The sequence below is a fragment of the Rhipicephalus sanguineus genome, unplaced genomic scaffold, assembly GCF_013339695.2.
Source record: "Rhipicephalus sanguineus isolate Rsan-2018 unplaced genomic scaffold, BIME_Rsan_1.4 Seq244, whole genome shotgun sequence".
In the NCBI taxonomy this organism is placed as follows: domain Eukaryota; kingdom Metazoa; phylum Arthropoda; class Arachnida; order Ixodida; family Ixodidae; genus Rhipicephalus; species Rhipicephalus sanguineus.
This window is the reverse complement of record NW_023614852.1, coordinates 116,554-133,583: the sequence shown is the minus strand read 5'-3', so window position 1 is coordinate 133,583 and position 17,030 is coordinate 116,554. Positions and strand designations below refer to the sequence as shown.

Below are 17,030 nucleotides of genomic sequence, written 5' to 3'. Positions count from 1 at the left end.
AAATGGTTAACTCGGCGCACGCTTTGTGTAATCTCGACACGTAAGCCTGCTTACACGGTGTTTGGTTTAGTGTATTTCCGCGACGAGGACGTGAAGGCTATGTTCAACGTGCACCATAAGAACTCAGCCACAAATGTCTTGGATTATGACTCTACAAAGTGGCACCAAGAATAATGGCAAGACGAGAACAAGCTTACGTCAAGGCCCATGTGCTCCGATTGTTCGGTGAGTTGAGTGCATGGTATTTACTCTTATTTAGTCTTTGTTTGATATTGCCCTTTTTTTGTATTAAAAACGTGGGACGAAGCAGAAAGATCGGGAAAACAAGTCCCTCGTCCTCCGTCTCTGGTATCTGATGACAGCGAGACCAGCGACGCTTCAGTTCAGACGCTTTAATGGAGGTTGAATTATTGCACACATATTGTTGCAGTTTGTTGTTGTGTTTGACTCTATGCACAAGAAACATAAGCGTAGATCAGAGCTGAGGGACCGGTGCCCTGCTCGTGAGTGTAGTTGAAGTCTCGCAAACCCTTTGTGTACTTTATGCTGCGTGTTGTTGAGCCAAAAACGCGTTTATCGCCTCTTAATAAAACGCTCTAGTCGATGCGGTGTGCGTGGCGTGCGCACCAATCGGCTTATCAAACTTGTTCAACATAACATCATAAGAACGATATAATTCGTTAAAATGTGCGTAACATATGTTCATTGGTGCGGTTTATTATGCTGTTGGCTTAATTGCTAAGCATGTAACGTGCAGCACGTTTTTAGCCAACTCATTGCAGCCTGACTGCTGTGTTGGGCTTGCAACGATATGGAAACTAGGCTGCCTTGACTACAGTCTGGATAATTTTTGGTCTGGATAATTTTCACTGTACCCCCAACTTTGTACACATTGCTATCAAAGTTAAAGTTCAATAAAGAAGTGTTACAGTTTTTCTGATTTCATGGCTCTGTTTATTTTCAGAATTTTGGAGGCATTTCCTCGAGTGCCGCTGCAGCTGCCCAGAAGAAAGTGACACAAGACATAGTTGCCTTGGCAAAATGGTCGCCGACATCATGAAGGGCCAGCATAAGCATTTGTAGTTTTGATTATGAAAATATATTTGAACGTATGCCTCATTCATCCACTGTGATTATCATTGCATGGGCGCTGCTATATTGCAGGCCTTCTGCATGACGACGGGACACCCATGAAACACTTACTCAAGGCTAATTCTAATAGGGCAAAAAAGGACAATAGGACAGCGGGCAAAAAACAATGACAAGCTGGGACCAGCTGCAGTGGGGAAACACTGGGACCAGCTGCAGTGGGGAAACAACTGGGACCAGCTGCAGTGGGGAAGCAACTGGGACCAGTTGCAGTGGGTCCCAACTGGGATCAGCTGGGACCAGTTGCAGTGGGGACCCAACTGGTCCCCACTGGGAATTGTTCCATAAACCATTTGAACTGGGACCAGTTGGGACCAGTTGCATTCCCAGTTGCAAATTTTCACCTGGGCTATGTATATCTATTAAATGTCCATTCAGTGTTCATGTGTAACGTGCCTGCAACCTTACTCGGTCGAGCTTTTTATAGTTGCGGGTACATCTAATCTTCGTAATTTGGATTTCTATGGATATCTAAGAGACATTTACAACGTCCACGAGAAACATACCATGGATGTCTACACAATATTTGTGGTTCACTGGGCCATTAGCAGCCATTGGCACGTTCCAGTAGGAAACGTTAGTAGAAGTGTAAGTGTTAGCTAAAAGCCGACTTCTTCTGTCTCTCATTCCCATTAGCAGCCATTGTTTACCTCCAAGGTAGTGCCTGGTGAGATTTCTCCTGTGCGTGATTAAACAATAAAAATTTTGTTCAAAACGCCGTTGATTGATGAAATAAACCAACGAAAGACGCCAGATGTTTTCTAAAAGCAAAACGAAAGAACGCCAGATGTTTCTAAAGCAAAACGAAAAGACGCCAGCTGCTTAACGAAAGACGCGTGCATGTTGCAAGGGCAGTTTGTGTGGTCATTTTGTCTCAGTGAACATATCATACGTCGAGTGTTGCCACCCTGTGTCTCCGTATGTTCGTCTCTGCACACGGCCCTGCCACCTCTCTGTTTTTCTAAATGGTTTTCTAAACAATGAAAATTCACAGCGTACATGTAAAATTACAGTGAGCTGCAAGTCGTCATAATTCATCGAACCTTTAGTATAACGCGCCGATCTCACGTCGGTGATGATGTACTGGGCAGAATTCACGAAAGATTCACGGTTTACCGATGAACCTCCGCAGCTTCGCCCACTCATCATCATTCACTCCGTATATGCTGTGATTTTTTTCATGGAGGAAGGAAAACTGATGATTTTTTTTCAGCAAGCTGCGTATGGTAGAGCGGAGTTACAAGGGTCTGTCCAGCGCTTGAAGCGCCTTGTTCCTTCCTCGCGACGAACGCGCTGGAAAGCAGGGAGGGATGGCACGGGGAAAGAATGTACGTCAGCGCGCGTCATGTCCTTGAGCGCGCGTGATGAAGCGCGATTACTCTCGATCCCGTTGCAATGCCTGCGCGCGCGAGTGTGGTTCACTGTGTTATGAACGCTGACAGGGGGGGCAGTGGCGTAGGCAGAAATTTTGGGCGGCACCTCTCTTTGATCCGACATTAGGTAAGTGAGGTAGAGTGTCATTTTGTGCTCTGTATCCCATGGGAAAAATATCGGGGGGGGGGGGTATGGGCCCGCCATACCCCCCCCCCCGAGGTTTGTTGGCATGCCACTGCATTCCCCCCGCTGTTCGACGTTAAACCGCGGGCGTCGGCTGCACCGAAGCTAGTGAGGACGCGGGCCTCCATGAATTAAAGGGGGCACCTCGCGCTCCGCTGGTAAACTCCTTTGCCGCGCACGACTACAAGATCTTGCTGAGATGTTCATGACGTGTCTGCTATCCGCAGGATGTGTTTCTCACCAAACTCGAGGAGTGGTTTGAGACTTTAAAGTCGCGCAAATGTCATTGGAGGTCAACGATCTCTTATAATTAACCTGCATTACATTACTAGAGCGAAACAACTTTATAAAGCTGTTCAGAGATATATCCTATGCCTATGCTCAGAGATATATCTCTGAGCATAGGCGTGCGCATGGGGGAGGGCAGCCCCCCCCCTTGACACCTAAAAGGGGAGATGGCGCAAAATCTGCCCCATAAATTGACTTAGTGGGGGGGGGTGATGAATCTTGCCCCCCCCCCCCCCCTGAAGGGGAACCCTGCGCACGCCTATGTCTCTGATGGGGGGCACCACCCGAAAAGAGCATGCAAGTTTCTGAGAGAGACAAACGCTGGCTTACTTTTGGGCGTTGTGAGCATATCCACTCCATATTTTTTATTGATCGGGAGGTGGCTCACGCTTTTATAGCCACCAATCAGATAACTTCTTCTTGCAAAGATCCATGGATATATGTCTACCCGCTCAAAGTCTATTTTGCCATTCACTGTCCCTACTCAATGCTTTGAAAATTCCCCTTCACAGAAACGTGTCAGCTGTTTTCCTCTCATCATATGCACCGCATAACGTCTATCGATCCCTTTCCCTCAAGTTACAGAGAGCTGACAATTGCGGCAAGTTGGGCGGCTTGATAAAGTTTCATAGTGATTGAAAAGCGCTGAACCAGTCACGCCTGTCCCGTTTACCGTCTTTCCTTTGTGTTGGTTATTTAGCGCTTTTCAATAAATCAATACATAGTATAGGGGTATGCACTGTACCTTGATCCGCGAGGTGGCGATAGCATCGCCGGGCAGCGACGCCATTTTGGCGGTCCGGCCGTTCGTGAGCGCAGTAGCAGGTAGCAGTACCGGCAGTATCGGGCTACGTTCTGTATGCGTTCTGCTTAGCCCACGCACAGCAGTGTCTCGTGCGCGGTGCGTATTTTTACATGAAAATCTTTGAACGAATTTATTTGTGTGTGCGGAGAGACGGTACGTGGCGTGGTTGCACGTCAGCCAGCTGCGACAATGGTGAACTGCGCCGTGTTTGGTTGTAACAACCACACGAAAAAGAAGCCTGTGGATCAGTATGCTGCCTCGGTTGGTTTTTTTTTTCATACCAAAGGCCAGCTTTGCAGGTGCAGTGAGCAGCTTGTACCTCACCGTCTTCTTGATGAAGCCACGGCGTAAGGAGCTTTTCATTAAATGACTGTGAATGACGAACCTGGGAGTACAAACAGACAACCTCAGTTATGTGACCTAAACATTTGAAATAAATTAGAAAGCTATCGTAGCTGCAAAGTTGGAACACTAAGAAATGTCTGAATAAAGCAACGTCAACGCTGACTTGCACGACGTAAGTGATCGACGCAATGCGGCTTCTTAAAGTCTGGCGATCGCGTTTAACGCGGAATGGAGTTAGATCATACTTAATCCTTCAGAAAGCTGCGCGTCGCCCTAGCTAGAACTGTCGCTCAACGCTTGCGATAACTCAGCTACACACGAGCAAGGCAATCAGCGGTTGTTGAAATGCGAAAACCATTTAGAAGCAGCCACTGGCAAGTGCTGTAATCCCTTCCTGCCCTGACGTCCCGTTACCGTGTTTACGGGTTTCACACGGCGCTAGCACGACAGAACAAACGCGATTATAAATAAACGGGGAAGTCGGCTTACTTTCTGACAACAGCGATTGTGCTGTACGGCAGAACTTTGACGCCTGTACTAAAAAGCTGCGATAAATCGGCTACACATTAGCACCGCACGCAGCGGTTGTTGAGAAGCAAAAACCATTTGAAAACAGCACTGCACCAATTGCTGTGATCGCTTTTCTGCCATTACATCCCGTTACTGGGTTTACAGTATCGGCAGAGCGCTCGCACGGCACAATAAACGCGATTACAAGTGGACGAGGGAAGTCTGTTTACCTTTCCAACTGCAACTATCCTGCTGTCTTGGAGAACCTTGACACCCGGCTGCTGCACCCGTCCGCTCGTGAGATAGTTGTGACCGTGCATGGATTTATAAGCTTTCAGTTGCTCACGCGACACAAAACTTGTCTCGCGAACAAGGTAGTCCTTCATGTCGGTGAAGTCGACACGCGGCAGCATGCAGTGCAACATCGGGTTGAAGTTCAGCGTCTTCGAGTGGGTCTGCGCCGCCGCACAGACGCACTTTCGCCAGGTAGCGCAATCGCGCAGGTTTATCTAACCCACGTGCGTGTGCGCTTAAGTCCATTGCAGTCCACAGATGCACCATAAAAAGCGAAAAAACAGATAGTTCCACAGTGCCACCATGAGTATAGCCACCATAACCATGAGCGCCGCGAACCACCGAGACCGCCAAAATGGCGGCATCCTGGAACGACGCTAGCGCTCCTTGCGGATGACGTCAGGTGCATACCCCCTATTCACGTGATGTCACACAGGTTCTCTGGCCGGGTACCTCAACATGGGGCCACCGTGACTTATTAGAAAGTGTCATATTGTGGGGGAGGCAGTCGTTCGGTCCCCGCGTTCTTTTGTGCACGCTCTCCCCGCTGTCTTCTGTTCGCCAGCCGCGCCAAGGGGGAACACAGAGTTCACGCAGATCTCAACCAGCTAGTTCTCCAAGACGGCGACCACGGTGACGTCAATGAATGTATAATCATGCAACAGAGAGCTTTCCCGCTTATTATATATATTAAAGTTCTGTAAGTTTCCATTATATATAAATATTTGCATGACAATTCTGGTTCGCTCCCCACATGTGTATCAACATTCCTCATGTACAATCGGCGTCAAATGAAACCCGAACAGCGGCAAGCATTCGCAGTGGTATGTGCGCGCCGTTCAGTTTGCTGCCTTTGCATTTGACTCCGATATTACAAGTGGCTGAAAACTTTTCTAGCTCACGTACCGCACGTCCCCCATTGCTCTCAGTTGCTCCTCAAATTCTATCTTGCATGCTGCTAGCTAAGCTTCCCTGCCCTCGAATGACGTCCACCATAGGCGCGCGCAGGGTTCCCCTTCAGGGGGTTAAAGTAGGGAGCCTCGATGCGCGCCCCCTGGATTGGGCATCGAGGCACTCTAGGCTAAGGTGCTAAGGTCATCGCAGTGTTCCCCCCTCCTCCCTATTAAGTCAGACTTCGACCCCCCCCCCCCCCCGTGTGTGTGTGCGCGCGCCTATGACGTCCACCCATTGTCACCTAAGGACCTTATTATCACCTTGTGCCCCCCGAATTGCGTATTCCCCTGTGCTAGCTCCCAAAGCAAGCCTGTCATATGGAACGAGAATTTCTGCGTTACATCGGGAACTTCGTAAAATCGGGCTTCGATAGATGAATTTTAACTGTGCTATTCTAGCCACCCTAACTGTACCTCCAACCATAGAGTTTCCCAAAATCTACGCCTCCAACCACTCCATGCCTCCAACATGCAACGTGACGCCACGACCTTGGCCACGACGTCACTTCACACTACATTTCTACATAGAAGTACTACATTGAAAGAGGCGTTGATTGCCAATTCAACATAGTTACTGTATATGATAACTGTAATTCCAACATGACGCCACTTCACTACATTTATACATAGACCTACATTTCTACATAGACTACAGTGAAAGGAGGGGTTGCAATGGTATCTTGTACGCATTAAAGTTTATAGAGGAGGTCGTGTTGCCCATCATGGCCTCCGAGATTAGCCGGCGGAATCTCGGAGGCCATGTGCCCATTCAACTACTGCCGTTCCTTCAGCAGGCGGCGCACTAAAAGTGAGCAAGTTTCCCGGTAAACTATTTTGCCTGAAATTATGTTATTAATAACCAGTTGTATGAGCAAGATTTATTAACAGAGAAATAATACGCTTGCTAAAGCTTGAGCACTTAACAGCATCTTGCTATTAATCTTGTAGCGCCCTCTACAAATTACCTAGTCGTGGCCGGCCAATGCCAGGCCTGTTTCAATCGGTGACAGCGGGGTGATGTCCGCCTCTGGTGGGAATGAGACGGCCTTGCTCGGAAGTTTCGCCCGAAAGCAGGTGAAGTACGGTAGCACCTGCAAGTATGTCTCACGCAGCAGCAAGACAATTAAGCACGTCGTACAGCCGGGCGACACGCTGCAGGGCATTGCGCTGCGCTACGGAGTCACGGTGAGCAGATAGTGCATCGCTCAGTCGGTATTTGGCGGAGGCGGTCGACGACCCAGACTGCCTCTACTAAAACGAAACTGCCGCTTTTGCGTCACAATTCACAGCTTGAACTTCCACATATCCTTGGAGAGGCTCGGCCATTTCTCTGAAAAACAAGTGGTGAGCTGTGTACGAATGAGGCTGGAGGCGAACACAGTACGCGCCGTTGTCCAGTGTCACAGTTAACGCTTGCAGACGCGCAGCTTCATGGGGATAAAAATGCAATAAATCGAAGTAGGAACTAGCATTACTCCTTTGCGAGAAACGCAGGATCGAGCCCCAGTTATAGTAGGTCGAGAAGGAGGCGCGTCTAAAGTGGGTTTAAAGCTAAAAGTGTGTCGGGCTCTAGTTTCCAGCTGCGCGCCTTGTCGAAGGTGTGGCTCATTAGAAGGTGGCAAAGCGAGTACGGAGTGCAGTGGTACGTCTATTTAGAGCTTACGTCCAGCTCGAGAAGTTGCAAGTTGCGACAGTTTTGTTTGTCACGCGACCAGGGCGCGCGCTGCTTGCCGCAATCCTCGCAATTTGTAAGAAAAAAAGCGGCAACAGAGAACACACGCCTTTGACGCATCACAGATTTCTCTTGCCTCGCACGATTCTATTACGGCTTTATCTTGAGATGGATATGGCTACATAATTTCCCAGGATGGTTTTACTTGACTCCATACGACGTCTCGCAATCTCTTCTGCTGGAAGGGTAGCACGTGCATGCTCTCTCTGAACAAGGCGTGTAAATCATGCTCATTGTAACTACAAGGTGTAACTATGCAGTCTGTGGTACAGATTTCGAAGATTCATAAGGGTTTGAATCTCGTCATTGTTTGTTGAAAAATCAGCTGAGCTTTTTTTCCTAAACAGGATCTCACATTTGCACCTTTGCTGAGCTGGTGGCAAAGTGAGGAAAATTTTGGTAGATTTTGTAGCTTTGCCAAGCTGCGCGCATCTGTATACGTGGTGTCATAAACGGCCTTCAGGAGAGAACTGCTTGCTGATTTTCCAGAGCAACACAGATAAGGACTGCAGATCGTGTTCCATCCCCGTTGCCGTATCTTGTGCTCTCGGTTATACTCAGCTTCAGTGGATACATTTTTTTTTCCCGGCTTTTTATCAGCACCCTATTGCTTGCGTGGTAGATACGAAACTCTTGAGGCCTTGCATGTTTCATGCATGTGTTCCTATTCACTTGAAGGCCAGTTGAAGTCCTAGTTTTTGGTGTCAATATAGGATAGTGCCTTGAATGTGCATTGTCGACTTAGGCGTGCTCGTACGAGATGTTCGTGATGCTTGTAGGTAGCTTTATAGTTGAACATTTGACATGTCTTCATGGTTCGATTTCGATTGTTATCATGCTTTCAAACGAAAAATTTGCACATAAGAAAAAAAATGAGAGGTACGGAAATTGTTTCCCGCAGGATGCACATCTACATGCTACAGTTTGAAAGTCGATTTAGTGAAGTGTTGATGCGCTCGATTTATTTTGTTAAATCGGGAAGTTCATAAGATCGAGAAAGGAATTCTCAGTCCTTCAAAATCTAAAATTGTAACGTAGCGACACCCAAAAGCTACCACGCGATGTGTTGCCGACGTGCAAAGACGCAGAGAACAAATGCAGTGATGTGCGATCAGCTGAGCGAGAAGGTTCCGTGGAGAGGATGTGTGCTAACTAGCACATAAACCGAGAATTTACGAAAGCAACCATTGCCGCCCCTACGCCAGCTGGATGTAAAAGAGCTACAGACTGACAAGTCCGTCCGTGCATGGGTGCGGCATGCAGCCTCATCAAAATAAGCTAACCGTGCATTGGCGCCTAGATGTGAATATGGTGCCTGCAGCGTGATAGCGTGAGAGTGCACACTCGAAGAAAAACTCGCCTCTGTTGAAATTAGAAAAAAGTCGCTGCTTTTTTATTCAACCTTTTCAGAAAAAACTTCATTAAATCAGGTTTAGTGGCCAAGTTGGTTAATTCGAGTTGATGGCAACACTGAACCGTGAGGTATTTTCTGGGGAATGGAAATATCATTAAAGGAACTTCTTTAAATCAGGTTTAATTACGTCGAGTTTGAACTGTAGTTGCTTCAATATGCTTTGCTTTGTGACCTTAGTGAAACAAGACCGTGAAAGAGGAGTCCCAGCTTTCACATAAGCAATGCTTCTGTTGTTCACCAGTGTGAGCTTTCTTTTTATTTGCTTTCCTTTTTTTTTGCTGGCAGTGTAACTTCAGCTGAAACTCAACTGCTAACTGCACAATGATCTCTTTCATTAGTTTAACATGATTGAAAAAATGGCACATTCTTGTGAATCTATTCTGATTACAGGTATGAACACTGTTTACGCTACGCTAAACTGTTTGCCTCGATGTCTTGTTGCTGCCTGGCCTATTTTTACCTTTGTTCATTCCTGCTTGGTCCTGTCAGTACAATATTGCCTGGTTGCTCGCTCACTCTGGCAACAGCAAGAATTTGTACTCATTGTTGTTCCAGGTTATGATTTAGCACTTTCTACTTTTGGGCCTTGAATGGTGACCTTATTGCTAGCTGACGCAAGTTTATGTTAGTGGTGATTTGCTTCAGTATATTAGCCATGGTGTCATACTCAACGTTGTAATCACAAGAATGGGTGGATTTTACAGACAGAAGAGCTGAAGCGTGCTACCGCCTCTGGACGAGTGACAGCTTATTTTTGCGGACATGGCTGGCAGTGCCTGTGGTAGAAACAGGGCCGCAGTGGGTGGTGCCTCGGCCTCAGGAGGTGGAGACACCAACGGTGCGGACGGTGCAGGCCCTGAGAACTCACCTCTGCAGTCTGACGAGAGTTTCACCGATTTCCTCGGCCCGCATACAATTCCATCGCCAAGTCTCGCAACCAGTTGAGACAACTTTCACACACAAGGTGAGACAGCCCTGCTGTGAAAATTCTAGTGGAATCTTCTAGTGAAAAATTCTAGTGAAAATTCTAGTGGCTTGAAAGGGAAACTAAAGGCAAGTAAGTTTATGTCAGAGTGAAAGGTGAATGTTGAGAACGCCTAAATGTCAGTATTATCAACAGCAGTGCTCTACTAATCGAAAAATTAAGGTAAATGTAGGACAATATGCGCCACCAGTGGGACATTTTGGATGAGCCTGATGATGTCAAAAGTCCCGAGTCAATTAATCACTAGCACTCAACTACTTATAATAAAAATATTCCGTAGATTACAAAACGTAATAAAATGTTGCTTGTGCGTTTCTATTTTATTCACGGAAAAAGAACTGGAATTACCAAGGAGAACGGCGCAGGTGGTTTAAAAGTTCCGTTTTCTCCGGGCTGCTCTTCGCTCGTGCAGTAGCATCTCAATGGTAGTTTTGTTATCGCGTACTGTTGCGTGTGCTTTGCACGCTCATGAAAGTCACTCTAACGGAAAGTTCGACAAAATGCTGCGTCCCTATTATGTTGCCGGGTGCCTGAATGGTGTGCACTGCTTGAGCAACAGCAGCTGCAGCAAAGAAACCGACGTGACATTCCAATGGGTGCCGCAAATAAACCCATGCGCCGAAGTGGCCAATTGCCATGCCTCTGCAATAGTGTGCTAAACAACCAAGAAATCTGCGTGTGTGCTCGCTGCACTTTTGTGCTGGGGACTACGAGATCAACCTCAACTTGGGCAAGGCTTGTTATGTGCTCTTCAGAGTAGAAACCCCAGGTCGGCTACCAGGCAGTAAAGGCAAGGCAAACGCCACATCGGGAGGCCCTTTCCAGGCGGGCGATTTGAAGTGTGCTAACACTGTGCGGACCACTGAAATGTGATTTTCTTTCAAAATAAGCATTTCCTTCACACAAAACAAGCGCTACGAGGTTTTTGGAACGCTATTTCAGCAATCAACGTTGACTTAACATTTGCCTTTAGTGTCCCTTTAACATAAGACTGAAACTGTTGAGTAGTGTAAATACTAACTAGGTTTGCACTAAACAGACCACATAGATGGGAAACATTGGGGACATAGGGAAGAAGCACATGACCCTTTTGTGACCGAAAGAAGAAAAACGTACCAAAATTACTGAAGAAATTTTTCACTCAATTTGTAGAGCTTTTTTTTCTGAATAAAATGGTATCATTCTCTCAATTAAATGGGATTCTTTTATTTCACTAATCCTGTAGAAAATAACTCAAAGGTGGCTTCACCACATGGCAATAAAATGACGAATGGCAATAAGGTGAAAGCAGACACACAAATGTCTCAACATGGACAAGTGTGGCCATCTAGCATCAAGAAACGCAAGTATGACGAGTATAGTCTTCATTGGTTTTGTGTGGGACCAATTTTTGACAGATGACAAGTATAGTATAGACCAAAATGACCGATGACGAGTATAGTCGTCATCGGTCATTTTGTTAGAAAATCTCATGATTATACTCAATAGTCGCGAGTTGGAAGATGAACTAACTGTGCATTGATATAGTCACAAAATAAATTCATCATTCTCGTGAACAGAAAAAGGCTCTGTAAGATAATACAACCTGCTTTTTTGAGATGCAGAGCACAAATTTATTTTAACATGTACACAATGCTACAATGGAATGTTGGAGGACTACTCCACGACCTTGGCGATGTCCAAGTAATTTTAAATGAAATTAAAGAACAAAATTTTTGCTGCTGAGATTTTCAGCCAAAATGAGATTGAGTGCTGAAATCGGTAGACACGACCTTCATTTCACACAGAAATTAGCGGGAAATAATGAATTTAATACATTTTTCACGAACAGCTGCATCTTGCGGCCACGCCGTGAACTAGAGGAGGTGACGTTTGGTGATCTTTTATGTACCTGAAACAGGCATGCTAACAACACCAGCTGTCGCCCATGTCTCTGAACCAGCTCAGCCGCCACTACGGTTTTTAAAACCACTACGAATGGCGCAGGCAGGGAACAAAGCTTCTGCATGGGATAAAGCCCCTAAAGAGGAGAGCATGTCTCAGCACCTTTGTGGAAGGGGGAGAGTGGATGTAAAGGAGCGCTGGAGAAAAGGAAGTAGCTGGACAAGAACACTGCACCCTTCATATGCCGCGGCAACAAGTGACGTCATGGCTCGCGCTGGCGTGCAGCCGCCACATGCTGACAGTCCTCCAAAATGCAGTCAACTGTTAAAAAATATGTGAAATGAACTGTGTTTATCGGAACATGTGTTTTCCGAGTAGAATTTCGATGTTTTCATCAATTTTCCAAGTTTTGTTCAGTATCCCTTTAAAAGGGACTGTGTGTGCAAGAAACACATGTGAATTCCAAACACCAATTGCTCAATCAGTATTTTTCCTCAAGATCACGGCTGGCTGTCACATCATCTGGCGGTGTAGCCATTTTACTTCAAAAAAGTATAGCCTGTCAGCATTCTCAATCCCAAACAGCACTTGAGGCAATGGTCATTCGAGGTGTATTTCTATAAAACTGATTAGAATTTGCTCCCCTTATAGTATAGCTGCATAATATCAGCTGCTGAAACAGGAGTTTGTCTTTATTAGATGAGCTACCTGAACGTTACCTTGTTCTTGGAGATCTCGATGCACACGGTGGCCTGTGTGGCTACTTTCGCAGCAGTGTGCGAGGTCGTCTCATTGAATAATTTTATTCTCTTCTGGTGCATGTCTCCTTAATAAGAAAGATTCTACATATTATAATCTTGCAAACAAAACTTATCCTTCTATTGATCTTGAACTTAAATGGGAAGTTATTACATAATCCTCCCTGGAGCAACCACTTTCCTTAGTGCTGTGATTGCCAACAGAGAATGTATCTCCACACCAAGCTCCTCGATGAAAAGTTATACAGCTGATTGGGAAAAATTCCATAATCTTACAGGTGTTTATTGGGCTGACGCACCTTCATATGCATAGATGCTACTGTTGAGTATTCTACTACTTATTGATGTTGATCTTGAAGTGCATTTCTGAATCAAGTGTGTGGTGTGACATGCAAATACTGTGGCCTTTGGAGGAATGACGAGTGTTGGAATGCTCGTAACTAGCCGAACAATGCACGGCTGTTGCTGCATATTCTCGCACTACAGAAAATATTAAACCTTAAGGGGTAAAGTCTCAAGGCAGTCTAGAAAAGAGCTGGCAGCACTTATATCAATTATCAATACTACACAAATGAGACTGAGGTCTAGAACAGAGAGTATTATAATTCCAATTTTTGAACAGGGCAAGGATCTCTAGCAGCACTAGTACAATCAAGTTTAGCCCGCCTATGCGAAAAAAAAAAGGAAAAGTGTCCAGTTCACCATTGTAGTGGACGTGATGACGGCCGACGTGGCTGTGCTGTGGTCACTGCTTTATTGAAGGAGAGTCAGGCACGGGGCTGAAGTGGAGCAGCGGTATTTGTGCTGTTCAGCTCTGCCAAGCTACAGAGCGTTCTGTCTCGCCCCACGAGCTGTGTGGTGCTTTTCTCTTCTTTTGCCTAGGCTGGCTAAACCCAATTGTCATGCCGCTGCAGATCCATCATCTCTTTCAAGTTACAGGCCTATTCGCCGCGAGATCGGGCTACAGGTGCAGCACCGTCGCCGCGCAAGTGTGGATAGGCAGTTGTCGGCGCATATACAAATGCACACAACAGCGCTTCGTTGTGAGCGATTTAACCCAATTTCCGGCAAACAAAATGCGTTTACTGCAGCTTTCTGGTAATATGTGCGCTCTTCATTCCCGAATTAATGCACGAAGCGCTCCGAACGTTACTTTACTTGTGAGAGAAGCACATTCTGCCAACAAACGGGTTGCTGGCCTTGGGAAACAGTTGGTGTTTTCGTAATGGATGGCGTTTTCTTGTTGTTTTACTTGTACATGTTTACCTTGTTTTCCCGCCTACTACACACTGGTGTAGGGCGACTGAATTAAGTATTACTTGTTGTTCATCTGGATACCCCCAACAAAAAGAAAGCCCGTATTCCTGCACGATGAGTTCATATGGCACTTTGTGCACTGCGTGCTCAAATATTCATCCGCATTTCTTATTCAGTTCTCCATGAAATGTAGGACAGTTGATAGGTTTACTGAGGAAAGCTACGTGGCTGAGAGCGCTTTAGCGCTACAGGGACGTTTAACACGCACACGTTCATTTTATTCCAGTAACAGTACAGAAAGGTAACTGTACAGCACGAAACTTTCTTCGATTGATTACTTGCACGACAGTAATGGAACAAAGGCCCGGTTATTTCACGGGACCAAAGTGCGTTTTTTCACATGAATAATGTCCGCTGCCTTCCGTCAGTAACAACGCGACACAAACTCTCAAGATAATGTAAAGAAAATAAAGGTGACTTCACGTGAAGTTACTACGACATAAATGTAAAGTACGCCGTTTGGATTAATTTTGACCATCAGGGCTCTTTACCGCATACCTTAATCTAAGTACACGGGTGTTTATTGTATAAATTTCGCCACAAGTTAAAATCGTGCAGGGCAACTCAGTTTTGCAATTTTCGTGTCATTGCATTTTCTGTTCTTTTTAAGGGACAATTTAAGTACCGAAGTGTCAAACGTGACTTGACAGAAATATTTCTCTGTAGTGGGACCAGAACCGTACACAACTAAAGCTCGTCGTGTAACCTATAAAAGAAAGTACCGAAGTTATACACCTAACCACGACACCCAAGTGCATGAGAGCCTTTGTTTTTACTGCCGAGCCGCCAAAAGGCTATATTCACATGAGATTTAATATTCTCATCTTTAGGACAACACCAAGTGCATTTTGCAATGCGCTTGAACCACAGAGCGACCCCTACACTGATATGACTCTCGTGAACGGAGGGTACGACGACCACACATAGCCCTCTCTCGACAAGTCCACATGCTGATCTTATTACAGTACATATACAGCCGATCAAGGCCAAATGCTTCTTTACATCGTGTTAGGCATACGTACGAGTGGTTGAAGTTGCACTAACGCAACAGAACAAACCACCTTTGAGACCTGCATAACGTACGCGCACATGCAAACACAACGTGGCTAGCAGACGACACATGAAGCAATCCACACTAGGCGTGGTTCAGCCAGAAGCCGCTAGGCGGCGACTCCACTCGATCTTGCGGCCAATAGTTCTAAGAAGTTGCCTCTGTAAAGTATTTGAAAAGATGATAAAGCACTGGTCACCCTCTTTCTGGAATCAAATGAGTTTCTTGACCCACATCAGTGCAGGTTATGAGAGGGTCGATCCACCTCTGACCATCTCATACGTATGAGGTGCACATTCATAAAGCATTTATTCGCAAACATTGCTTTCTCTTTGCATTTCTTGATACTACCGCTACTGCAGGTACTACCGCTCCAAACCACCACACCATATGGTGTGGTGGTCTGGAATATTGAGAAACCTCTCAGAGTTAGGTGCACGGGGCAGGATGTTAAATGCTATGGAGAGCTTCTTGTGAAATTGCACATTGCATGTTCAAGTCGGCAATATTTTATCATGATTGTTTGTGCATAAAACTGGAGTACCACAGCGTGGGATTCTCAGCTGTACACTTTTTATTTTAAAAATGAATTCCTTGTGTCTGTGCTCTTGCGTCTGTGTATTTAACGCAGTATGTCCTATTCAACACATTATATAAAAGGATTCAAATCTTGTAATTTTGCAATTTTTGAGTGACAGATTCAGCTTTGGCTCAACAAGGTGTCCAAATAGGCAGACAAGAATGGGTTTGGACTAAGTTCAAAAAAGAGCGCCAATGTCCCTTTTTCTAGAAAGAGAGGCCTGCATCTAGATCTCAACATTGACCTTGCAGGTCAACGTTTACCTCAAAAACAGAATGTAGATTTTTAGGCATAATTCTAGACATGAAGCTAACCTTTGTGCCACACATCAAATATTAGACAAGAGCACCAAAACAATGAATATTCTATAAGTGTTACCATCCACAACATGAGGAAATGTCTCGTGGATTTCTACAAAAGCCTCATAAGCACATGCGTAGACTACGGGGCCATAGTTTATCGGTGTGCCACACTAAACATGCTGCTTGAGCCCATGAATTCAGAGTTTGGTCTGTGTTGAAGGCTGCAAGTAGGCAAGCTAACATCTTAAGTCTTCCCTTGTGCGGTTGCGTAGTGTTGGCCTACTTAAATTGGATGGTGACAGCTTATCAATCCTGTCTGTTCAGGTTTGATGATTGTGGTGTTGAGGAGCCTACAGCTGGTGTTGCAGCACGAGACTCAGCACCAGCACCTGTGGTGATGACCCGGCAGGTGAAGCACTCACTCCAGAGGCACGAGCGAGACCATGAGGAGATCTTCCAGCTCTAGCAGTGCTCCCCTACTCAGCCAAGGACCTGTGTGTGTGCTCATGTGTGTGTGAACCCTACTGCCCAAGATGGCAGGTACTACTGCTCCTGTTTATGTGAAAAAGCTGTCAAGGTATGACAGTTTCTTTATTATTGACATGTTGTGGCAGTGGCTGGCCCTTGCCATTACCTCTGCCAATGCCACTACTCCTGCAATAGACGAGCACATTGCAATTTTTTTGCCTGTCTTGAAGGAAAGTAATGACATTACCTCACCAGAAATGGCACGAGCCAACATTGGAACATCGGTGACTGGAAATGTGAGTTTGCTGAATGCCTGCATGAAATTAGAAAAGCTCCAATTTGGAACACAATGATCTTTCACGGTACAGCTTTTGTCAAAGGAAACTAAGCCACTTTGTGCACAACTGCTGCTTGACACTTGGGTGTCCAGTTGGCCACGTGTTTCATTGACACTACGCAAAGCTTTCAGACTAGCTGCTCACCCCATGAGCTTCTAGAGTATAGAGTTTTGCACAATTGCGTGGTGGTGCAGCAAAAACACAGCTATGATCTTGCTGCCAGTAGTTTCATTTGATAGACGCTGTGCATTTATTCATTGCTCACAAAAGACCTATCTGCTTTTGTGGCAAGAGATACTA

At 45.8% G+C, this 17,030-nt stretch overlaps 2 long non-coding RNA genes across 2 annotated transcripts; both read left to right on the top strand.

Annotated features, from left to right (window-relative positions):
- Positions 1 to 1,119, top strand: LOC125756601 (uncharacterized). The gene is made up of 2 exons (XR_007414628.1): positions 1 to 225; positions 965 to 1,119. It is a non-coding gene; the product is annotated as an uncharacterized LOC125756601 (long non-coding RNA).
- A 5,788-nt stretch (positions 1,120 to 6,907) lies between these two features.
- LOC119376838 (uncharacterized) lies at positions 6,908 to 17,030 on the top strand. The gene is made up of 3 exons (XR_007414627.1): positions 6,908 to 7,086; positions 9,752 to 10,011; positions 16,249 to 17,030. It is a non-coding gene; the product is annotated as an uncharacterized LOC119376838 (long non-coding RNA).